Source organism: Cyprinus carpio, chromosome A3 (assembly GCF_018340385.1).
Source record: "Cyprinus carpio isolate SPL01 chromosome A3, ASM1834038v1, whole genome shotgun sequence".
Lineage (NCBI taxonomy): Eukaryota > Metazoa > Chordata > Actinopteri > Cypriniformes > Cyprinidae > Cyprinus > Cyprinus carpio.
In genome coordinates, this window is record NC_056574.1 from 3342120 (window position 1) to 3368927 (window position 26808).

The following is a 26808-nucleotide window of genomic DNA, read 5'->3' on the forward strand; positions in this document are numbered from 1 at the left end:
AAACTGTATTCTAGTTGTTGCACCATTACCCATTTTCTCAAACACTCATAAAAAAATCTTTGCTTTATAGGTTTGCTCTTTCTTTCAGTGGATTCATATTCACAGTCACTCCTGACCATTACTGTGTTAATTTTCAAATATTTTTACTGTATATTTTTGGAGAAAACTAAAGCCTAATTCACCCCAAGCATAAGCACTTTTACACCATGTCCCATTTTCAAACACTCATAAAATTAGTTCCTTCAATAGGTTTTCTCGTTCTGTCAATTGATTCCTATTACAGTTTCTTTTAACACTTTAACACTTACGCCATGCACAATTTTGAAAACACCCATAAAAAATCTTTAAGTCTGGACTAAGCCATTTAAAGACAGTTGACTGATTGTTGTCATGTTTCCTTTCAACTTACATTCATAATCCAACTACAGTAGAGATGTTCTGTTTTACCTTAACATCTTAGAGCATTTCTAATAAACAACATTCATAGTTTCATTCAGCCTGTTCATCACAAGAAATTGTACATTTATTTCTGAAAATGAAGTTTCAAAAGAGAGTCAAGTGATTAACTGTAAATTTTGTTTGTAAAAATGTAGTTTGCTTTTATATTTTTCATGTATTTAGTGAGATACTGTAGGATCTAAAAAAAAAAAAAAAAATTTGTGTACCCTAAAGCAATTTTAATTTTATTTAACATACAAAAATTAGTAACTACACTAACAAGTGCAACTGACTTCACAAACTGTTAGCAACAGTAAAAAAACAAGACATTCACAAACAAAATTAAAAAGACGTGAAAGTTCCTGAGACTGTGCATATAATGAAAATTGTAAAATACTTAAAGTACTAATAAAATTACTTCAATATTCTGACATTTGCAAAATCTGCTAACTTTTACATGGCTATATTAAAATGAATTGACAACAATTTAAATACTAGTGAAACAATAACAAATTTTAATATTTAAAGCAATGTATAGGCAATGTAAACAGTAATGAACCATACTTCCCATACACTCATTATTTTGCTTCCCACATTGGCTTCAGATTTTAAAAAAAAAAAAAGTTTTAGATTTTGCCAGTACAATTGGGGCAGTGCCAGTCAGAAATCCCCAGTAATTATTTGCATTTTGAGGGTATATGTGCACAGTTTGATGATACTGTCCCTCTTGCATGAAGTACATTCAACCATGACTTTCAGTGCAGTGTGCAGTCCTGCATAAGCAGTACACATTCACAAGTGTTTGTGTGGATTTTGCCTTTGTTAAGTCTTGGCTCTGTTTTTTGAAAAGCATTCAGTCCTTTCTGGAAAGAAGATACAAGTTCTGCTCCTCAATCTGCCCTCGCGGAACTGGCAGTTTTCTGGCCTCAGGTTACAGCATAATGCAAAAAAGCAAAATGCTATTGCAAACAAGCCACAGTTGCTAGAATTGACTGTTGTTGGACAGCAGGTAAGTAACCAAAAATTGGTCTTCCACTAAGCCTAAGCAACCAAGACAGGATTTGAACATTTTCTTTGTTGTACATCACTGTCATGACAGACTGTCGTATATAGAAAAACCTGATGCTTTTTTGGCCTGATGGTCATTCCTATGGCCTGCCGGCTGCCGCTGTGCAGTCGATCAGGCTGACGGCACGTAGGCTGGGGATGCAACAAAGCACTAATTGACGGATTTATGAATCTAAGAATCAGGCGACGATCGCTGAAGAGTGAAAAATGATACCACCACATGACCTAACATCAGCAGTAGCACTGCCTAATTGGCTATATCCAGAGGCAGGCTTCATCTTAGAAAACCGTGCACCTGAAAAAATGGAGCATAAAAGCAAAGGAGGAGCAGAGCCGGAACGTATAAAAAGAGAAAGCCCCTGACACAGAGACGATTAAGTTGATGCAAAATCCCAGCCAGCGTGTTCACCAGTAAAGGGAGCAGGTCGGTCACCATTATATTTACATTATATTTACTAGGTGGGACTTGGTTCACTGAAAAAATCTTCATAGGCTTGTTTCAGCTTGCCAGTTTTCATAGCGTCTTTTTGAAAGTACACGGTCAAGCCAGCCGCACTTTTTTTTTTGCTTTGTGCGTCTAATCGTGCACTTACGGTATGGGTGCTGGGAGCGGTCAAAATGGATGTAAAGAAGCTGTCAATAAGACGGCGTTCCTTTAAATTTTTGATGCTATTTTAAATAGTTCACGGGGGACACCAAAAAAAAAAATCTGCATTAAAAATGTAATTTACCCCTGTATTAAAAAGAAACTTACAGGGAAAGTCACGAATATTATTTATTGCTATTTTATCCCGATATAAAGAAATCAATGTCATTTTTTTATGAATGTTTGTGATACATTGTTTTTTGTACATAACATTGGTATGTACAATTTATGTAATCAACTATTCATTTTATCCATTAATATACTATAGATATATATAATAAATAGAATCATGCATAAAGATAGTATGTGTGTGTGTATGACCTTTCAAGTCAATAGTGACCTGGACGTATTAATGTATTCATTGTTCCAGTTACAATCTAGCGTCTACAAATATTTGTACAATTTAAAGGCAAATCACTCCAAACTCAATCGTGCAATTCTCACTCTGTTTCTTCATGAATATAAGCACTTACCGGCGTAAAAAGGTTTCCTTAAAAGGTTGTGTTCATTTTTCCAATTGATAACTGTTTAACAGTGACCCTGAATATATGACTGAATGTTCAATAGCATTCGACAGTATATGTTTTGCGATTTTTACTGTATAGGTTTTGGATAAAAATTAATGGGCAAAATTCACTCCAATTAAGAAAAGGTGCCATTGACTGCAGTTGAAAAAATGAGTACCATTTTCAAAACACTCATAAAATTCTTTTGCTTTATAGGTTTGACACCTAGCTTTCTTTCAGTTGATTTCCTGTTCACAGGTACAATATGACACATTACTGTATGTTAAAATTTCAAATATTTTTATACTTATTAGTTTTGGAGTAAACTTACTGGCAAAGTACACTCCAAAAAAAGCAAGTGCTACTGATCTAGCCAGATGTTTGGGACGCCATTGTGACCCGCATCTTTTCAAAACACTCATAAAAGTGGCTGTTCCTCTATAGCTTTGTCACTCGGTTCTTTCCATGGTTGATTCCTATTTAACAGTTGCTCCTGATTTATTAATGGATGATAGTACTTTTCAAATTATATTTTAGTCTGTATAGTTTTGGAGAAAAGCTAAAGCCAAAGTATTAACCACTAGGCACTAGTACGGATGCCATAATGACACGTTTACACCATGTCCCATTTTCAAACACTCATAAAAATTCTTTGACTGTTTTTGAGGTTGCTGTTCTTTCAGTTGATTCCTGTTCACAGGTTCCACTCCTGACCATTACTGTATTAAGTTCAAATATTTCTACTCTATAGTTTTGGGAAAATTAATGAGCAAAATCATCCCCAAGCATCCAGAGTGTATATAGCACTTTTGCACCAGTCCCATTATTCAAAACACTCATAAAATGTCTTGCTTTATAGGTTTGCTTGTTCTTTCAGTTGATTACTATTCTTCGTGATCCTGAACATTACTGAGTTAATTTCAAATATTTTACTGTATAGTTTTGGAGGAACAACTAAAGACGCAAAATTCACCCCAAGCATTCTAAGTGGCATAAGCACCTGGTTACACATTAATCACCATTTTCAAACACTAGCAAAATCCCTTTGCTTTATAGGTTGCCTCGTTCTTTCAGTGGATTTCTATTCACAGTCACTCTGACCATAAACTGTTTTTAGTTTCAAATATTTTTACTGTATAAGTTTTGTTTGAAACTAAAGACCCACAATTCACCCCAAGCATCTAAGTGCATTAAGCGACTTTTACACCATGCTCCCATTTTCAAACACTCATAAAAATCTTTGCTGTATAGGATTGCACGTTCTTTAGTTGATTCTTTTGTACTTAGTGATCTCGTGATTAATTATATCTGTATTAATTTTTCAACATATTGTGATACTCTATTTAGTTTTGGAGGAAAACTAAAGGGACACATTCAGCCCCAAGCATCTAAAGTGCATAAGCACCTTTTACGCACCATGTCCCATTTTCAAAAAACACTCATCAAAAATATGTTGCTGTATCGGATTGCACGTTCTTTTAGTTGAGTCTTTTGTACTAGGGATGATGAGGATGATTACTCTACTGGAACTTTTCAAATATTTCTACTCTATAAGTTTTGGTGAGACAACTCTAAACCGGCAAACTTCACCCGCAATATCTCAAGTCTACGTGCATCGGCACTTTACACGCCAAGATCCCAGTTTTCAAACACTAATAAAATTATTTGCTTGTATAGGGTTGCTCATTCTTTCAGTTTGATTACTATTTCTTACGTGCTCCTCATGATTCTCTGTAACCTAAGTATCAAATTATTTTTATGTACTGTTTGGGAGAAAGAACCATAGAGGGACAGCACAAGCAATATTCACCCGCACCAAGCTCTAAGTGCATAGGCACTTTACACCAATCCCATTTTTCAGCAAACACTGATAATAATCTCATATTGCTTTGGTTTGCTCGGTCTTGCAGTGTGATTACTGTATACACTAACTCTGGTTCTCCATCGATGGATTAATCCTTTCACATCTCTGCATTACCTTAAGTACATATTAAGTCGGAACATCTAGGACGCAATATTTTTTCCAAGTAATCTAAGTAGTATAAGCGGCGTACGAGAGAGACTAGGGTTGGAACAGTTAAAACACCAAGCATAAACCAGGATTTCATAAGCACGGGTTACCACCTCACATCTTTCATTTGCAAAACACTAATAAATCATTTTGCTTTATAGTACTGCTAGTCTTTCAGTTGAAAAATTGTCACAGTCCAATCTGACATTGGAGGTATTAAGTTAAGCCAACTATCATTTTTACTCTATAGTTGTTGGAGATGCAATACTTCGTAAAGCCAATAGTTCACCCCAAGCATTCTAAGTGCAAAGGCACTTTTTACACTTTGAGGTTTGACCTAGATTCTTCCATTGATTATAATTAAAATTCAGTCTGACCCTGTTTGTATTAAGTTGCAGATCTTTCAGTTGATTTTCCTGTTCATAGACGGTTGGAGAAAAATGCGGATACTGTATTACCCCAAGCATGTAACTGCATAAGCACTTGACACCATGGTGTCCCCATTTTGACAAACTACTAGATAAAATCATTGAAGCGAAAACTAAGGCATTGTGCTTTCAGTTGATTCCTGTCACAGTGCTCAACCTCAACTTGTACACTGTGTCCCTTTTCAAATATTTTGCACTAACTAACTTGAATGAACGACTCACCCCCATAAAGCAAAGATTTTTTATGAGTTTTTTGAAAATGGGGAAATGGGTCCAACATGCTAGAATGCACATTTAGTTTTTGGAGGGATTTGCCATAATTTTCTCCCAACATAAACATACTCATAAAATATTTGAAAATTAACACAGTTACTAGTCAGAGGTCCATTGTGAAATAGGAAATCAAATGTAAGAACGAGCCAAAAACCTATAAAGCCACAAGTTTTTCCAAAAAGTGTTTTGAAAATGGGGTGTAATCACACTAGCAACAGCGTGGACCATACACTTTGATTTTTGGCACGTACTGTTGCCATTAATTTGTTTCCAAAAACATAGACTAGTAAAAGCTATTTGAAAAATAAAAGCAGTAATGGTCTCAGGGATTGTGAAATAGGGAATCTCTAACCCAAAGAACGAGCAAAACCTGCTAACAGCAAAGGTGCATTTTTATGAAGTTTTTTTTGAATATGGGAAATGGTCCAACTGCCTAGAATGCACTTCTTAGTTTTGGGAGTGATTTGCATTATATTTTTCCTCCAAAACCTATGCAGTAAGCAATAGTTTTGAAAGCTGACCACAGTATAGTCAGAATTGTCCTGTGAATAGGAAATCAACTGAAAGAAACGAGCAAACCTATAAAGCAAAAGATTGTTGTATGAAGTCGTTTTGAAAACTTGTAATGGTGCAAATCATCAGCTGTGGGGGGAAATAACCCCTTTTATTTTTTCATTGACTTTGAATTTGGCTTTAATTGTTTCCAAAACTAAATACAGTAAAAAATATTTTCAAATTAACCAGTACATGGTCACAAAGTGGACTGTGAATTAGGAATCAACTGAAAGAATGAGCAAAACCTATAAAGCCAAAGAATTTTTACTAAGTGTGTTTGAAAATGGGATATGGTGTGTAAAAGTTGCTTTTGCCACTAGATGCTGGGGGTGAATTTGTCTTTAGTTTTCTTTCCCAAAACTATACAGTATTAAATATTTGAAAATTGGTCACAGTGAAATGTGGAACAAGTGTGACTGTGAACAGAAAGCAAAACTGAAAAGAACCAGCAAACCTATAAAGCAAAGAAAGGTTTTTAAGAGTCGGTGTTGAAAATTGGGGGAAATGGGTGGCAAACAGCTAGAATACACTTTGATTTTGGCATGACTTTGCCATTAATTTTTTCCAAAACCTATACAGTTAGTAAAATTTTGCAAATTAACTTCCAGTAATGGTCAGAGTGACTGTGAATAGGAATCCACTGAAAGAACGAGCAAACCTATAAAGCAAAGACTTTTTTTTTTATGAGTTTGCTTGAAAATTGGGTGGGGAAATGGTGTAAAACTGCTAGAATGCACTTTAGTTGCTTTTGGGGTGAATTTGGCTTTAGTTTTCTCCAAAACTATAACAGTAGAAATATTTGACATTAACACAGTATAGTCAGAGGTCACTGTGATAGGAATCAACTGAAAGAGTAATGAGCAAAACCTATAAAGCTTCCCCCTCCAAAGATTTTTATGAGTGTTGAAAATGGATACATGGTGTAAACTGCTTTAATATGCACTTAGTTTGCCGGGCCACCTTGAATTTGACCTTTAGTTTTTTCCAAAAACTATAACCAGTAAAAATATTTGAAAATTAACACAGTAATGGTTCCAGAGTGACTGTGAATAGGATGGAAAATGGACGGGATGAAGATACGAGCAAACCTATAAAGCAAAGATTTTTATGAGTGCTTGAAAAATGGGAAATGGTGCAAAATGCCCGCTTTATATTTTATATGCTTTGGGGTGATTTGTTTCCCTTTTAGTTTTTCTCCAAAACTATACAGTGGTGAAAATATTTGAAAATTAATACAGTAATGGTCAGAGTGACCTGTGAATAGGAATCCACTGAAAGAAATACAAGAATTTGCCTTACAACTTTTTAGAAGCAAAGCAATTTTTTATGAGTGTTTGAAATGGCCTATGGTGCAAACAGCTAGAATAACACTTTTTGATTTTGGCATGAACTTTGCCATTAGTTTTTTCCAACACTATACAAAAAAATATTTGAAAATTTATTAAAACACTCCAGTAAATGCGTCAGAGTGACTGTGAATAGGAATCCACTGAAAGATAACGAGCAAACCTATAAAGCAAAGATTTTTTATGAGTGTTTTGAAAAATGGAAAATGGTCCAAACTGCTAGAATGCACTTTAGTTTTTTTTTGGAGTGGAATTTGCCAATAATTTTTCTCCAAAACTATACAGTAGAAAATATTTGAAAAATTAACACAGTAATAGTCAGAGATCACACTGTGAATAGGAATCAACTGAAAGAAACGAGCAAACCTATAAAGCAAAGATTTTTTTTATGAGTTGTTTTGAAAATGGGTTAATGGTGCAACAGCTTGAATACCCTTTGGGGTTTTGGCATGGGACTTTGCCATTATTGTGTTTCCAAAAACTATATAGTACAAAATATTTGAAAATTTAACTCCGTAAGGGTCAGGGGGACTGTGAATAGGAATCAAACTGAAAGAAACGAAAGCAAACCTATAAAGCAAAGATTTTTATGTTTTTTTGAAAATGGAAATGGTCCACCTGCTAGAAATGCACTTTGGTTTTTGGAGGTGAAATTGCCAAATAAATTTTTCCTCCAAAACTATACAGTAGAAAGGCATTTGAAAATTAACAAAACAGTATAGTCAGAGTCACTGTGAATGGGAAATCACTGAAAGAACTAGCATAAAACCTATTAACGCAAAGATTTTTATGAGTGTTTTTCCAAAAAATGTGTAATGGTGCGCTCCACCAGCTTGAATAAACTTTGATTTTTGGCATGAGCTTTGCCATTTCTATGTTTTTCCAAAACTATACAGTAAAAATATTTTGAAAATTAACCTGAAAATTAATGGGTACTTGGTCAGAGTGACTGTGAATAGGAACAGGAAAACTGAAAGAACAGAGCAAACCTATAAAGCAAAGAATTTTATTCTTTTGGTTCCTTAGTGACTTTTGAAAATGGGATATGGTGTGTAAAAAGAGTTGCTATATGCACCTTAGATGCTTGGGGTGAACTTTGTCTTTAGTTTTCTCCCAAACTATAAAGTAAAAATATTTGAAACTTAAAAACAGTTTATGGTCAGGAGTGACTTGGTGATAGGGGGAAATTCCCACAGAAAGGAACCAGCAAAACCTATAAAAGCAAAATTTTTAATGAGTGTTTGAAATGGGTAATGGTGCAACAGCTAAAATAACACTTTTGAATTTTGGGCATGAATTTGGCCATTTCATTAATTTTTTTCAAAAACTATACAGTAAAAAATATTGAAAAATTAACTCAGTAATGGTCATGGGTTGACTGTGAATAGGCAAATCCACTGAAAAGACCGCAACCACACCTATAAAGCAAAGATTTTTATGCCCGGTATTTTTTGAAAATGGGGAATGGTCAGAACATGCTAGAATGCACCTTTAGTTTTTGGAGTGAAAATAAGTTTGCCATTTTAATTTTCTCCAAAACCTATACAGTAAAGAAATATTTGAAAATTAACACACAGTGGAATGGTCAGAGTCACTGTGAATAGGAATCATCCTGAAAGAACGAGCAAACCTATAAAGCAAAAGGAATTTTATGAAGTGCTTGAAAATGGGGACATGATGTTAAAGGTGCCTTATGCACTTATAGTGCTTGGGGTGGGGAATGCACTTTGTTCTTTTTTTAGGTTTTCTCAAAAACTATACAGTTTGAAAAATATTCCTGAAAACCTTAAAAGAGGGGGGTTAATGTGCCACGAGTGACTGTGAATAGGTAAATCCCCCATGTGAAAAGAGGATCCTCCTTAAAAGTTAGACCTATTAAAGCAACAGATTTTAATATGAGTGCTTGTTTGTAATCTTTGGGTAAAACAGTTGCACTGTCACAGCTATAAGACACTTTGGATTTTGGGCATGATTTTGCCATTATTCTTTTTTTCCCAAACAAACATTACAGTAAAAATTAATTTGAAAATAAACACAGTAATGGTCACCCAGAGTGGACTGAGTGTGAATTTGGAAATCCCAAACCTGAAAGAAATGGAGCAAACCTATAAATCAAAGCGAAAGATGACTCATCGTATGAGTATTTTGAAGAAACAATGTGGTACAAATGGTGTATTGACTGCACAGCTATAGATTTAACCACCACTTTTTGAATTTCTTGGAGTGAATTTGCCAATAATTTCTCCCCACAAAAATTAATTTAGTAGAAAATTTTTCGTTGTTTTTTTTGTCTAACTAGTCAAGAGTCACACACTGGGGAATGGTGGGTCAAACTGAATACTTTCGTCAAAATCCTCTTACTTAAGCAAACGATTGTTTTTTTTTTTTGTCGGTACAGGTTCAAACACCTTGATTGGCACTTGTTTTGGCATGGGACTTGTTAAATTTTTTGTGTGCCAAACTAATCTAGAGTAAAAACCTTCTTTGGATACCTAACTACAGTAGATCTGTCAGGAGCACTAAGAAATAGGAAATCAACTGGAAAGAACGAGCAAACACCAATAAAGCAAAGATTTTTATGAGTTGTTTTGAAAATGCCGAACAATGGTACATGTGCTTGGGAATGATGCTTTAGTTTACGACGTGGATTGCCAATAATTTGCCAATGGTTTTTGCCATTAAATGTTTCCCCACTTAAAACACGTAATAGGTCAGAGTTGGAGTGATTTTTGACCCCAACTGAAAGAACGAGGAAAATGGCTAAAAAATAATTTTTGTCCCCCCCCTTCCCCCCCCCCCCACCCCCCCTTCCCCCCCCCCCCTCCCCCCCAGCCCCCAAATTTTTTTCCCTGTGCCCCCCCCCTCCTTACACCCCCCCCCCTTCCCCCTCCCCCTATTATTGTTGTTTCCCCCCACCCCCTTTTTTTTTTTTCTTTCCCCCCCCCCCCCCCCCCCCCCCGTTTTTTCCCCCCCTCCCCTCTTTCCCCCCCTATTTTTTTTTTTCACCCACATGGTCCAGCCCGTCCTCCAAAAACTTTACTACAGTTTAACAAAAAAAAATAAAACCTGAATAGATAAAATTAATTTTAAAGTAAATAATTCCTTTCAGGGGTGACTCGCTTGTTTTAAAAAGTAAAAAAGTTATCAAATGGAACAACGGCAACCTTTAGAGCCAACACAAAAAAAAAAACTTTTGAAACATGTGAAATTGACAAAAAGCTAAAATGCACTGTTTTTTGAGTCAAAAAGTGCCATTTCATCTTATCCTCCAAAAAAACTCTACAGGGAAATAATTGCACCCATTGAAAGTTTTTTGAGTTGATGGGTCTCCCAGACACCTCTGGTAATAGCACGCGAACTCAAACTGACAAAGAACTAACGAAACATCCTAATTAATTAAGATGAGATTTTTTTTTTGAATTTTTAAATATGGGGACTAAAAGTAAACTTTGGCAAAAAATAACATTACCGCAATAGTTCTTCTTCATTTGGGTGTTGAATTTTTGTTTTAAGTTTTCCCCTTTCTTTAAAAAAAGGTTATACAGCACCACAAATATTTGACACTTAAAACAGTAACACCACCATCCACTGTGAATTCCCAATATACTGAAATAACTTGCAAATCTATGTTGCCGATAATTATTAGTATTAATTAAATATATACTATAATATTCCATCTGCCTATATTGCGAATACAAATGGTTAAAAAATAAATTTATTAGATAACGTATATGTTTCTCCAAGATTAAACAGTATAAATATAAAAAACTTAGAATGACATGTAATGATCAAGTTTTACTATGAACATTAATAAAATTTGTACGAATACAAGTTTACCTGTACAGCAAAACAATGTTATGATTGATTTTTCCATTTTCCCCCCACACCAAAAAACTGCTATTTTTTTATTTTTTTTTCAAATGTGCCCAAGTGGCCAATTAAATTTAAAAAAAAAACTAAAAAAGTCAAAACCCCTGGAAATAATTATTCATAATATTAAGTGTTTTTTTTTTATTATTATCCATTGAAAAAAATGAACAAAAAAAATAGTGTAGCAAACTTAAATTTGAAATTAGTCTGAAATTGTCCCCCTTTCTTTAAGGAGGATGGGGTAAGTTTGCCAAGTTCTTTTTTATAGTGAGTTTAACTTTAATCTTAAATTGGGTGTTGGGGGGGGTGTTGTGGTAAAAAAAAAAAAACCCCAAAAAAAAAAAAACTTTTTTAAAAAAAAAAAATTTTTGTTTATAAGAATTTTAACCTGGAACAATGCAGACATTTTTTGGTTTTTTTTCACTGAGTTTATCAGACTACATAGCATAAGTTCCTTTTTTTTTTTTTTTTTTTTTTAATTTTTTTTTTTTTTTTTTTTTTTTTTTTTGTTTTTTTTTTTTTTTTTTTTTTTTTCTTGTTTGTTTTTTTTTTTTTTTTTATTTGTTTGTTTTTGTTTTTTTTTTTTTTTTTTTTTTTTTTTTTTTTTTTTTTTCTTATTTTTTTTAGTTGTATGTTTTTGGTATTTTAGATGTTTTGATTTTGTTATTTTTTTTTGTTTGTTTTTTGTTTTTTGTTTTTTTTTTTTTTTTTATTTTTTTTAAGTTTTTTTTTTTTTGTTTTTTTTTTTTTTTGGTTTTTTTTGTTTTTTTTGTTTTTTTTTTTTTGGTTTTTTTGTGTTTTTTTTTTGGGTCCACCACCTTGAAACCCTTTTGAACAAAATATTCCAGCCCAAAAAGTATAAAACAGGAAACGCCGTTTATGACCAGCTTTTTTTCTTTTTACATCCCATTTTTGACCGCTCCTAGCACCCATACCGTAAGTTCAGGATTAGACGCACAAAGCAAAAAAAAGTGCGGCTGGGTATCATGCCAATTATATAATGAAAATAATTAGAAGCCAATTTTTAAAGGATAATGTAATTGTAAATCACATTGTAGTTGTGTTGCAACTTTGCTTCTGCACAAAGACACTGTAGCCATATTGGGAACGGCCAAGTGATCCATGCAGAAGGCACACAAATTTAACATAGTCACACATGTAACAGTTATCCTAATTTAAGACACTGTGTCTAAAAGGCATAGCAAAGCACCTCAGGTGTTTTAGAAATAAACTAACTATCCAATTGTGTAATGTACGTCGCACACAACTATACAGTGTGCTCTGTATCAAAATTTGTTTAACACATTCATAATAGCATCCCTGACTTCAGGAAGATACATATTGTGGAGCATATGAAATACACTCCACACTACGGGCTTTCTGGCTACAGAATCGCGCAGTAGTGTTTTGTCACTTCCCTTAAATACTCAGACCTGACAACAATGAAATCTTCAAATCAGTTGTAAAAACATAAAAGACCTTTTGGTTTTTTCAGGTTCCCGTGGTCACATCAGGGTCACACCTGGCTGGAGATAAACATTCTCACAGACCCCTAAAGGGGGACACACCCCCTTCTCAGCAGAACACAATTCTACAAAAGTTTTCAATCTTTCTCATAATATAAATGACTACTGTGAAATTGAGACCATTTTACCAATCGCACAGAGACCTTTAAAATGACACCAAACATGCAAAGTTTACAAGCATGAATCCTGAAGATATAGTAAATGTTTTATGTGAGCGTAACAACTGTTAGATGCCTGGACCATGTGCCCTGGGGGAAGGAGGGGTGAAGGTACCAAAGAGCAAATGGTCTTTCTTCCAGATCTTCCTATCTGTTTGTTTGGTCCACGAGGAGATCAAAGCCCATTGTTTTGGTGCCTCTGCATTTGTATTGCGAGAGTTCCTGAAAGTCTGGCTTCACAAAGAATTAATTTCATAAGGAAATAATTTCACTCCTTACTGCATTGTTAGAGTTAATTGAGGTCTGGGTTTAAGAGGTATTTTCACCAGAGTCAAAGTTGTAATGTCCTGCTGCTGTCATAATAGCTGTAACAGTGAACATGAAAGCACTTCAGCTGATAAATCCCCAAGTTATAAGGTTAAGGGTACACTTAGTGAAAATTGGGTTGCAAGAAAAAAACGTAAAGGTCAACTTAAGATAACTTAAGCCTGACATTAATTTATTCTCCCTTAAATATGTAAGTGTTCCCTTAATGGAGTAGTTCAATTCCAGAATAAAAAAAAAAAAAAAATATATATATATATATATATATATATATATATATATATATATATATATATATATATATTATATATTCCATATCATCCAAGATGTCCATGTCTTTCTGTCTTTTTCTTAAAACAATAAACTTTTATATACTTTATAACCACAAATGATCGCCTTGCTCTAGCTCTGCTTGCTGATTAAGTAATCATGTTGAAAGGGTCAAGCACGGTCAGCCCTTCATCTGTAGCCTATACTCCGGTTCATAAAAGGTAGGGCAGGGTGAAAAAAAAAAAAAAAAAAAAAAAAAAAACATTTTCTCCAACTTCAAAATCGACCTACATCGTTGTTTTAACTTTTTTATTTATTTATTTATTTTTTATAAAGGGCGTTTGAATTTTCACTTAAGGGCTTTCATGCAACCGGCCGCTGAGATTTTGAATTGTAATACTGATGCAGTTAAATTGGGCTGTCAAAAAAAATAATAATAATAATTCGATTATTCTCAAATTTAAAATAAAAATCCATATTCGGAGACTTTATGGCGGGGTTTTTCCTCACAGATAGTCTTGTTATCTTATATGCTTTGAATAAACATCTTTTAGTAATATTTTGCTTGATGCACCCTCTTGTGGACAAAAGCTTTTCTTCACCCTAACTGAAATTATGCACTTAAAATTCGAATATAATTCAAATTTTGATAATATTCAAGTACAAACTTATTTTCATCCATTTTGACAGCCCTACAAGTGAAATGATTAATCTTTACTCCATTACAACAGTACCTGGACATTTAGAGTCTGATACTTTTGATTCCAGATTTGGTTTTAACTAAATGTCAATAGTGTGAAAAACTGACATTTAATGAACAAACTGTCTTCACATCAAAAAGCCTTGACTGATGTAAAAGCACCATTAGTTCCGGCCCGTGGAACTGTTGTTCCTTTTCCTACCGAAGGTCAAAGGTCATTTAATTGTTCACAAAGCTTCTTTCAGCTCCTGTCTGGAGAAATGAAATAAGAAACAGTTCCAGTAGAGACGTCGCAGTTCGAGGAGTGTGTGTGGGCACTGAAATGTCTGTGAGTTTGAGCGTGTGTGTGAAAGACAAAGTTTGTCATTTTTAGCCTGTGTGGTGGGAGATGAGATGAGACGATGTGGTCCGCAGAACCACACTGAGCGTTTAACATTCACCATGACAAACACTCGATGCCAAACACTCTCTTCCCAATGAAAACAGGACACGTACATTTACCCACTTTAACAGCCGATCAAACCCTCACTAGTCCTTTAACCAGTAAAAAGCTTTTGCCTGGGCGGCTGCGAGATCATACGCCATCCTCATGGAAAAAAAATTACAAGAAGCATGTGATGTCTGAAGCATTATGGGCGTACATAAACGGATAGGATTGTGGGTAGTTTAATTCTATTAATGTTGTTTAATTAATCCTCCAATTTATCCTAACAATAAATTCTAAACGTTTTTAGTCGCTATAAACGTGGGTTCCTCGTTTGCACGGTGCGCGTGATAGATAAAAGTGTAGTTAAACACCCATCCGCCTGACTAGACTCTTCGTCCGTGTTATTAATAAAAAGTTCGGTCTTAAGTGAGGGAATTAGATGTGTGTTGCGATCAAATTAAACTGATTTATTAGGGCCAAGTGTGACGTTTACGTAGATGGTCAACAACCAAATCAACGGAGTGCGTTAATAACTGCCTACAAACTGTAGTGTAAGCTTCATCGCCTTGTTACGAAGAAGTTTTATTACAATTCGCAGATACCAACTTCCACAGAGTAATAAATATATAAAACACTAAGGACCAGCTTCATTCAAGGAGAAGACAAGGAAATATAATAACACCCTTTGACATGCCACAGGGCTCCAACAGAGCACAACTATCATGTGTGAAAATATACAACCACTAATTGAAATTCAAACCCCAATACAGCACAGCACGGATCACCATAAACCATAGAAAAATCCCCACCAACCTCACCAGTGCCAGTCACAACCCAGAAAGGAGAACCCTGCAGCCGCCATTAAGTCAGGAAGGACAACTTAAAAAAAAAAAAATAAAAAAAAAAAAAAAACCATTCACACAAAAAAAAAAAAAAAAAAAGAATACAAAACAAGCACTGGGCAATTCACCCAATTACCCCATTATCAATTACATCAATAAATTCTTTAATCCAATCAAATACCTTTAAAATAACTGGATCCCATGAAAGAGGAAATTAAAAACCACAACCGAGGGTTCTCCTTTAAGAGACATATAAAACAAAATCTTTATGCCAACCACCATCTTCATAAAATGTTTAGAAGAAAAAACTCAATTCTCAGTACCTTTTGAACATTATTCACTCACATCATTCATTAAGTTGAAGACTGTGTTGCCAGGCCAATCAAACCAAAATAAAACTGCTTTTTTTTTACCCCACATAGTTTTCATACCTTCCTCAGTAATAAAAAACCCATAGATGAAAATTACTTCCTACCCACCGTTAATTAAATGAAGATGACTAACACACAAATTACTTAACATATGCAACATAAAAAAACGTCTTTACTTGAAACCGAAACAGCTCTTGTGATTTAAATAAATTCATCCAACAATATCACTATTAAAACAGTTAAGCACAAATTAGCTGAGATTAGCGCGCGCTTGTTTGTAATGTCGATGAATGAGATGTGGAGAACGCAACTATCACTGTGAATTATATTTATAGCAGGTTGCAGTTGTAATTAAGCTAACCCCACAGACTTATGGGAAGTGTGGTAGTCCCGAAAATCATTCATCACCCTGTTACAATATATTTAAGATGTTTGTGTGAAAAAACCAGATAAGACTAATGAACAACGTTCAAATTGAACCCTTTAGTCTATTGTATCTTATTTTTGTTAAATTTTATAAATATACAAGTTTTTAAGTGGTTTTCTCTGTGATTATTAGCCAGAAATTAGTTTTATTTAATTAATTAGCCTTCCAGAAAACACATTAGAAACCAAATGCATTTGAAAGATTAGCCTACATGTGCGCACTTTATAAAGTATACCCTACACAAATGTACATTTTACTAAATATATAGGCTCCCTATTCAATACAGAAATCTTATAAGCGCGTATCGATTCAAGCTCGTGATCGCGTCCGCGTTTTGAGATGCTTTATTTCTGGGTAAATGAGCAGTGACTGTGTGTTTCTGGATGTGTGCTGAGTTCTGTGTGTGTGTTTGTCTCTTTAAGTTCAGTCGTGTGCGGGAATATGGCGGAGGAAACCCGAGTCTCAGCGCTGCTGGTGAGTGAAAAGAAACGCTGAATAAATGCAGAGTCGCGCTCATAATGGATCCGGATCCTGCTCTTAATCAGAGCTCCGGGACACGGGCCTTATTATAATTACGTACACTTTTATCACACGCAGTGCTGATTTTATTCTATAGAGAATGATCATAAATGTCTCATTGAGAACTATATGCTCTAAAAGATCCTGCTCTTATTTTGTAAATCTATGTGCAATGTTTCACTCGCATTCATCCTGAGTAGTTCTAGAAAATGTAGGGATCCATGTTTAGCCATTTCTCATGGCATTCATCTTTTTTTATCTACTTTAATTTTATAGCATTGCCTGCCATTTGGTGAAGTTTTATGTAATTTTGTATATTTTAATTGTATTGTATTTTTCTATGAATTACTTTTATTTTAGGATATGTTTTCCTATTAATATTTATTCTGCAGGTCTCCAGATAAAAATACTAAATCTGATTTAGGCCTACAAGCATAGACAGTAATAAAATTATAATAAATATAATAAAATAAAACCTATATATCTTTAAAAAAAAAGGATTCTGAAGCATTTCTAATAAGAATGTAATTAGAAAGTCCGTCTAAAAACGTATTTCTGATATACATTGTTATTGCATTGCATTTTTGTATTTTAATTTATTTATTTGCATTTATTTTATTAGTATTTTTACTCTGAATGACTATACATTTCTTAGCAGTTTTTTATAGCAGGGCCGTAATCCCAGAAAATCTGCAATGCAAAATAAATGATAATATGTCCGTCCTTTTTAAGTCTTATTTCTATTGATTGATTGATTGACCCATTTTTATTGTTTTTTTTTTTTTTTATGAATTTGTTATAGGCCTATGTATTTGTATTTTTATGTAAGTTATTTATTTTATTAGTTTACTTTGAATGACTATACATTTAATAATAGTACTTGTCATTGCATTTTTATTCATATTATTTACTTTGTCAGCTTTAGTTCTCTGGATACCTGCAGAATATTAATAAAAAAACACTCTTGAATAAACCGTTTTTATATAAACCATAATATAATCATGTGTGGTGTCTGTTGTCTAGGCGGTTCCGCTGAGGTCCGGGTGGTCTGTGGGTCACACGGGTTCAGAGCCGGAGTTCATCTGGAAACACGATTCGGGTCGCTCTGCGTTCTGGACGGACGTGTCGCCCGTGTCCGTCACCAAACACTGCCAGCGTTCAGAGGGCGTGGGGTGGATGGCGGAGCCTGCGTGTGATTGACACCCCTGGGTTCTTCCACACCTGTCTGAGCCCATCCGAGGTGCGTGCGGAGCTGGCCCGCTGCGTGGAGCTGAGTGCGCCCGGACCGCACGCGTTCCTGCTGGTGCTGCGGGCTGGCCGCGTGACGCGGGAGAGCAGCGCCGCTCTGGACTGGATTAGTGCTGCGTCGGACCGCAGGCGACTCAGTTTCACCATCGTCTTGATCACGTGCGGCGACGCTCTCGGAGCAAAACCCGCGGGCGACTTCCTAAAGGAGAGCGAGGAATTATGGGAGTTTACGTGCAGATGCGCAGGCGGTTATCACGTGTTTGACAACATTAAAGGTACACCACCAACATAATTAATTCGTTATGGTAATTGCAATTGCAACATTTTATCTCACAAATTCTGTATTTTTTTTTCCACATAATTTTCAGGAAAAATAAAAAGACAGAATTGTGGCTTAGAAACTCAGAATTTGGAGATACACAATTGTGAGTCATAAACGCAAAAATGGAGCTATAAACTCAAAAATGTGAGAGATATATACACAGATTTGCGAGACAGGAAATGTTAAAATATAAACTCAGCCTTGCGATATAAACAGAATTGCGACACAAACTCAGAATTGCGAGTGATAAACTCAGAATTTAAAAAAAAGTCAGAAGAATTGTGAGATATAAGAAAATCAAACTCCATGATTGATTGTATCAAAGCAAAGTGGAACTATTTTATCATGCAGCCCTAATCTTGATAAAATGCGACTATAACGTATGAAGATATTAAGATATTAATTATCAAGAAGCTGCTTTGAAACATTGTGTATTTGTGAGGAGCACTAATGTGACTTGACTTAAAGGTCTCGAGGAGAGGTCAACAGGTCACCGAGCTGCTGAAGAAGGTCGATCTGCTGATGGAGCGTAACGCAGGAGCACATTACACCGCTGGACATGCTGCTGCAGGCTGACACCGCCGTATGCCACATGCAGCAGAAGATTCTGGGAGAGAATCAGGAGGAGGACGAGGAAGCGAGGACAGAGGGCAGAGCGTCTGTTCTGGTACGAGCTTGCTGACGGCCATGGGCCGCGGTTGCGGTGGAAGCGTCTGGCGTGATGGAGAAAGGGAAGGGCAAAGGGAAGAAGGTCAAAGCCGTGCAGAGGGTGGCGGCCATCGCCTCCACACCGCTGTCACGTCACAAACCGCCGCTAAAGTGATGGGTGGAGCCGTGAGAGAGGGAGCCAAAGTACTGTACAAACAGAAGAAGACGCTCCTGCACTAACACACACACACCATACTTCACCTTTAGCAATACAATATGAATAAGCAGAAAAAATACACATCATCATCACTTCCTGTAGATGTGATCAAATGTCTGACTACAAGATAATGCAATGAAATACCCCCCCCCCCACAAAAAAAAAGTTACAAATAAAAAAAAAGAATAATAATAATCTCATAAAATGTCCAAGAACATTCTACCAAAATTATATTTATTTTGTAAAGAAAATAGGGTCTATTTTAAGACCATTAATATTTATTGTGACATATGTAATAAAGCACTTTCAAAATATTTAAAATTATATTTAAAGGTATATATATATATAATTATGATTATATACACACAATATAATTGTACATATGTACATATTTTAGTTGTACGTAATTTAATATATGCTGATTTTATGTTTAGACAGGATGAGAATGGAAACTATTTTAAAGGGGTCATATGATGCTTTTTTTAAAGATCATTATTTTGTGTATTGGTGTAACAGAATATGTTGACATGCTTTAATGTTCAAAGAACACATTATTTTTCAAATACTGTACATTATTGTTAGTCTCGTGTATCCAGAGCTTCAGACTGCAGATAAAAATGTCCTTAGATTTATCCTCAGTTCAAGCCTGAAAAAAAGAGGAACAGATTCGCGTTACAGACACAGTGATGAAGCTCCTATGTGTTTTTGCAGTACACAAGCCCACGGACGGGTTAAGAAGCTGACTCTCCACTGTGTGACCCTGTGTGACACTGTGTCTCTCTCTCTCATACTCGCATACGCGCACACACACACACACACACACACACGACGCACAAAAACTCCGCATTTGAACAGTCAACCGCAAATACTTAAACTAATGAACAAAACATACTTACAGTAACTGATTCAGACGCGCCAGATTGTCGTAGGCAAAGTCAGATTGTCATAGCAAAGTCAGATTTTACCTCCTCTCCTAGGTTACCGAAAACGGTCGTGGTCCATAAAATGCGTTGCTGTTCTGTTGTAAGTACACTTAAAGATTCCTAACAATGCATCTACTTTCAGAAGGCCAAATAAAGTGCTTTTGCTTGCTCCTAGATACATGACATGGCTGCTTCAACACTAACTGCGGTTAATGAAACCACGCCCTTCTTTTTTCTTTGCGTGAACATTTGGGCAGCATTACGCAAATATTTCCACATAGTGACGTACTGTGGGGGCGTGTTAGAATGAGCCGATTTAGGGGGGCGGAAAGTCTTATCTTTGATAAAGAATATCTCTTTGGATTTGAGACTTTAGTCTTTGCAACGTCACAGATCTTCTTTATTCACCAAGAGCTTGTAACACTCCAAAGAGAGAGGGAAATTTTAAATCGCATAGAGCTTGTAACACTCCAAAGAGAAAGGAAAATTTTAAATCGCATCCATTTGACACCTTTAAATAGAATGATAACGTCGTTTTAATTATCACAAATGGTCTGATTCACTTGATGAATTAATAAGGAATGAGGAAATAAAGAGCCATGACACACAGATGGACTGGAGTGTGTGTTTTCTGTGCTCATTCACTCTCATGAACACAAGCGTTTGCTCTGCAGAGACAGAAACTCTTTATTGGCATGCTTTATAAAACCAGGGCACATAAACTGACCCCATCTTCATTAAAAAAACCACTATGCTATTGCCAGACATCTGTTAAATGTCATACTTAGACTGAAATGTGGTTTATACAAACATTCATGTTCTTCACGGGTACACTGGCACAAAATATTTAAAGATCCCAATGAAACGTCCCTTTACAGAATGAAAAACAATTTGTAGTTGGTCATAAACTAGGGTGACCATACGTGCCATTTTTTCTTGGACACATCCTGGCCAGGGTTTATATGTTGCCTAAAATATTCTCAAAGTTTTCCTGTTTTCAATACTTGCTGAAGGTAATGATTGAAAAGTAGTTTGACCAATAACATGCAGGCATTGTACATAATTGACAAGTCGTGGCGTGTGAGAAGGTGGGATCTACCGTGAATGTCCAAAGCAATGCAAAATCACGTACATATTAAGTGTGTTCAGTTTGAAGATGTGCTGCACAGACCGATTAGTGCGTAACATCAAATTACCATGAGAACGATTCGAAAGCATAAGAAGCGTCTGCTCTCTATAGCTCTCACAGTACTTTGATGTCATACAACGATCGGTCTGTGCAGCGCAAAAAAAGCCAAAACCTGGAAATTTTTAGGCAATACAGAAATCCTGTCCAGGACGTTTCCGGGGAAAAATGGCATGTCATGGTCACCCTACCTAAAATAAAAAAATAAAGATCATGTACTACAGAAAAAAAAGACTATGAGGAATAAACGAGAAATGCAAACTACGAAATACAGAATGTGGAGTGTTTCTCTCACATACACATACACATATATATATAAACAAACCATTGTCTTTATGAACAGAAATACATTAAGGCATCAAAGACGAGACACGTCCAGCAGATCTGATCAGTGTAAGGCACGATTACACCAGCCACACATGCAGCTCAAACACAAGAAAACTACAGCGGCGGCCGGTGATGATGTCACAACTGGGTGTGGCCTAATGGAGGGCGGGGCCTGATCCAATGACTCACACCGGCATTGGCAAACTCATCTTTCCACTTCCTCTCAGCACTGCAGACGATAGATAGATAGATAGATAGATAGATAGATAGATAGATAGATAGATAGATAGATAGATAGATGAAACGAAATGCAAAGAAATAACATTGATCAATAAATCCTCTTCTAATTCATTTTCTGATCATGTCATGAAAACAGAGATAAGTTCAAAGTTGTGAGATGTCTGCTGACCTCTGGTGAAGTATAGATAGAAGAAGTCACAGTAGAAGAAGATGGTCTGGACGACGCCAGACACACCACGGCGATCTGGTCGAAGAATCCCTCCACATGATAGCGCCACACCCAGTTAGCGAGGTACAGTGTGCGGTACAGGCCCAGGAAGAACAGGTAGTGTGTGGTGATGGACTCGGCCTCGCCCGTCTTCGTGATCATGAAGAGCTGCGGCAGGATGGCCACTGACTCCAGATAGATGGAGAATGTCCACAGTATCTGCACAAACAAAGAGATCTGTCATGACAATGTTTCATCTCTTAACATCTAAAGAGCTCCGTGTTGAGCTCTGACCTCCAGCGGTGTGAAGGCGTAGTTCTCCAGGAACGACAGACCGGCCACCGGCACCCAGCAGAACTCCACACGGAACGAGTCGCTCTCAGAGTCGTATGAGTTCCTGAAGCGGTAGTAGATGAGGCTGACGGTGGCGTACGCCAGGACCAGATACACCACCTGAGAGACAGACAGATCACAATCACACATCTGTCAGACAGCTTCCATCCCCAGTGACTTTCCCTGGGATTCAAACCCACAACCTGGTGTTGCAAGCACCGTTCTACCAGTTGAGCAGCAGGAACGTAGTTTGAGTGTTTGTGGTTTGGCAGTTTTCAGGAAACTAGCTGTGGGTTTGTCATGCACATTATGTCCTACAGATTTGCTGTGAGTTTTTGCATGAGTTTAAAACAAATAAAATAGATGATTTCAATGGGTGGACTATGACAACAATTCAGTGCAAACATCTACTGAGCAATCACAACAGTTTCAAGATCAACAAAAAAGGTGCTGTGGTAGATCATAGCTATGACATAAACTATGAGATACTAAGTCATATTTATGAGATAAAACATCATAATTATGTCATTAAAATAAAAAAAATATGAGACACCAAGTTATAATAATGAGATAGTCAATTATGATGTTAAAAGTTTAAACTAACAAAAAGTCATTATTATGAGATAAAATGTCAAAATTGAGATACCAAGTCATAATTGTGAGATATTTTTTAAAAATCATGACAAGTCATAATAAAAATAAATTATGGTCTCCCTAGTTTTTTTACATTTCTCATTGGTTTGTGATAATGACTATTTTTAGTTTCAACTTTTTAATCTCATAATTATGACAATGTCATAATTTTGATTTAGTATTTTATAATTTTGGCTTTTTATCATAATTATGACATTTTATCTCAGTGTTGACATTGTTTTTGTCATAATTATGGCTTAATCTCAATTTCTTCTTTTTAATCTCATAATTATGATTTAGTATGTGATAGTTTTGACTTTTTATTTCATAATTATGACTTGGTCGTAATTTAATGTCATTTTTTTATCATAATTATGACTCTAAATTTTTATTTTTTTATCTCATAATTTCAACAGAGTTTTATGTAATAGTTTTTGGCTTAGTATCTCATAATTTTTAACCTTTTATATCATAATTATGACTTTTATGTAAATAATTATGATGATTTACTAAAGCAGAATTTAAAATTTTTTCTTATATGGTGAAAATGGGCTTTCATGGGTCTGTACCTTCATGATGGTGTTGTAGACGGAGATGAAGGATGTGAACAGGTCCAGATATCTGGTGGTGAAGACCAGAGCGAACAACACCTGAGACTTCCCAGAAATACCTGAAACACACACAAAACAAACTTCAGAACAGAACAGAATAGGACACAACAGACTCATAAATGTCGAAAGAGGATCTTGAGTTCCTCAAAGAATCCAAAGAAGTCCTGAAGAACCTTAAAGTCCAAGTAAAGAGAATTCTGAGAACTGTTTCTAAACACATTATAAATGTTAGAAATGTATTCCCGAAACACTTTACAAAGACTCTGAAGTATGTAGTCCTGAATTGTGGAGTTAAACCGTTAAACAGTTTTTCACCAATTCTGTGTTCAGGATTTTTTTGGCAGGGCTAAAACCGTGGCTCTATGAAGCAATGGAGCCATCGAGCGTGGCCCCGCCCCTAACACCATAATAGGTGCGTTCGACCTGAAGCACGGCTACAGACGGCGATCAACGAGAGCAGCCGCTCGCAGTCGGGGGCGGAGTTGAAAACAGACTCATCAAGCCGGACACTTTCTGCTCCCGTGACACTCATGCGGTGTGTTTGCATACTTTATCACAGATGAAGTGAATTAAATGCAATATTTGTCAAATACACAGACATTTCAGAAACGTTTTCATGAGCAACAGAAACACTGTTTTTATACAGCTTAATACAGCGCCATCTTTTCAAGAATAAAGTTCAACATAATCATATACTATTTAAATACTAATAGAGTGGGGGTATATATGCTTTATTCAGTGTTGTATGATGAACGTGGCTCAATCTAACAGTGCGACTACAGTAAAAAGCTTTTACCGTTCTAAAAAAAACACAATTCTGTGGCCATTATTGGAATTGAAAAGGTTAGAATAAACCCGAAACACACGCGATCGTTGTCATGCGGTGAATCTGGCCAATCGTGAAACAGCGGTGTCGTCATCAGCGCTCGTGCAGTCGCTTTGGAGAAACTGTGGCGGCTGAGTCATCCGGCTGCTCTCGAAACGCTCTTGGTTCGCGGTACTTTGATCCCACACATGATCATGTAGTCATGTGGCGTCCGAAGCGGTCTCAAGTCGGACAAAATCTCTAACGGCATGCACTGCTTCAAGTCAGATTGCGATAGGTGCTGCGCGCAGTGCTGCGTGAAGTTGAACGCAACTATTAACTAATGTGTATTAGCAAAGTCCTTTTAAGACAAGTCATTTCACTCAGCGGCCATCTTTGAAACGTCTCTCGGGCATCCAAGTGCAACTCCTATCTCTTTGAATGGGGAACATCAAATTCTACAAAACTGTTCACTAGGCTTGCGATTAAATTTCATATTTGAAATCAACAAAGAAATCTAACATCTGTTTCATAATGTTGTTTATTTTGTTCAAATAGCGAAATATTATTATAAAAAAAGCTTATTATTCAGGCTAGATCAGCCAGTGCGCATGCGCAGTCCTGAGCGCACGTCTCGTGCTGGGTTCAAGTCCTCCTGGGAAGTTCGTACCTATGAGTTGACAACTCATTATTACGACGTTGCGTGCGTGCAAGTCAGTTTAGTCGGCACAAGATGGCGGTGTACCTTCTTCTTTTAATAAATTACAAGAAAATACAACAGGGTTTGTTAACTCTGCTTAAAGAAAATGAAAAACAGAGTTTTTGTATGGTGTGTTTTTTGTTTTTTATTTTTTTTTTTTTAGAGAATTTATGAAGCCACTTTAATCTGTATGCATAAAAAAAATATTAATGGTTATATTGCATCCTGTCTATCAATTTCAACTAAAAAAAAATACCGTCAACAACAGACGTTGTATCCATCGATCCATTGATTCTGTCATGTTTCTCATTGACACGCCCCCAACTCGGAGCTTAAAGAAAGTTCCAAGTTTCCCACTCGTAATTACGACTTTGTGGAGGCGGTCATGTGCGTTTATCTCGTAAATACGATGTATCCGACATGACTTGAACGCACCATCAGAACGCTGACTGTTTCTATAGCAACCAGGATGCGTCTAACGGCAGCTGCAGTGAGGCGCTGACCTTATGTTAGCTAGCTATATATTCCTTACACAAAATGCATATTACCTGGTTGCAACAATATACAAAACAGCTCTCGGTCTCATTATTTTTTTATTTCCTTAAAACGATGATATGAAGAATTCATTCAGGGTTTGTAGCGGTATTTGACGGTTGAGAGAGACGACAGCTTTTCCCGCGAGTGGGCGTGGTTTCAGCGCCGCGAACGGACACGCCCCCAGCGTTTGAGAGCAGAGTCCAAAGAGTTTGATAACTTATTTTATTTACTTGGCTTTTTTTTAATCATTCAAATATGGCTGGGTGGTTTAAAAAAAACTTTTTTTTTTCTGTTTTGTGACAAACTCAGAACACATTTTAAAATCGCTTTACTCGGACTTTACAGACATGCTTGGGTAGGTGGGTAACACAGGTAGTATCAGCTGCCACGTAAACTCAATGAAAACTACACTGAGCAAACGCCTAACATCATTTACAGCCTGACAGTCGCGCGTTTAAAATGTTTCAAGCGTATGTGAATATGTGAATCAATTCTAAAAAAGATCCGCTCCGGTTCTACTTCACATTGTCGTTCTTTATTCCGGTCCGATCACCAGTGCGCACAGTAACACTCAGTAATAAACAGCATGAAATCTGCTGTTTTAATCACTCTGGTGTATGTGTTTCTGCATGTACCTGCGCATGATTTGGATCTCCAGATCTTCAGGAACAGAATAATGATGGCGACCAGATGACAAACATCTCCAGACAGTCGGAAGATATTCATGTTATCGATCAGTAATCAGCGCTGGATTTAAAGAGTTTTGAAGCTGATCTCAGATCAGATGTTCGTCCTGCAGAAATAATAAATGATAAAATAAAAAAAAATACTCTTTCTTTCTGCTGCTCAGCGAGTGCACGTCATCCGGTTTTCAAAGCATAAATCTCGTATTAATTTAATAGACATACCAAATAGTATCCGTGAAAATGTTGTACTGCAACTCTCTGCTGGTCTACGCTGGACTGTGCGCTCGCGCCGCTGATCGGTGACGTGGCTGACGGTCCGCGCGACCAGGATCCGGGTTTTCTCGGTTAAGGCTAGAAGGGATACAGCAAAAATTACTGGGCATGCGCACATCAATGTACAGTATTTTTTCTCCCACACTGTACAACAATAATTACATTTTTTTTCGTTATTGTAAGGGGTATGTTTAGGGTTGGGGTAG

At 36.3% G+C, this 26808-nt stretch overlaps 2 pseudogenes; one reads left to right on the forward strand and one right to left on the reverse strand.

Annotated features, from left to right (window-relative positions):
* Positions 1 to 19251, forward strand: part of LOC109061008 — a 23773-nt pseudogene extending 4522 nt beyond the window's left edge.
* A 2245-nt stretch (positions 19252 to 21496) lies between these two features.
* LOC122135843 lies at positions 21497 to 26574 on the reverse strand (annotated as a pseudogene).
* Between the last annotated feature and the right edge of the window lie 234 nt (positions 26575 to 26808).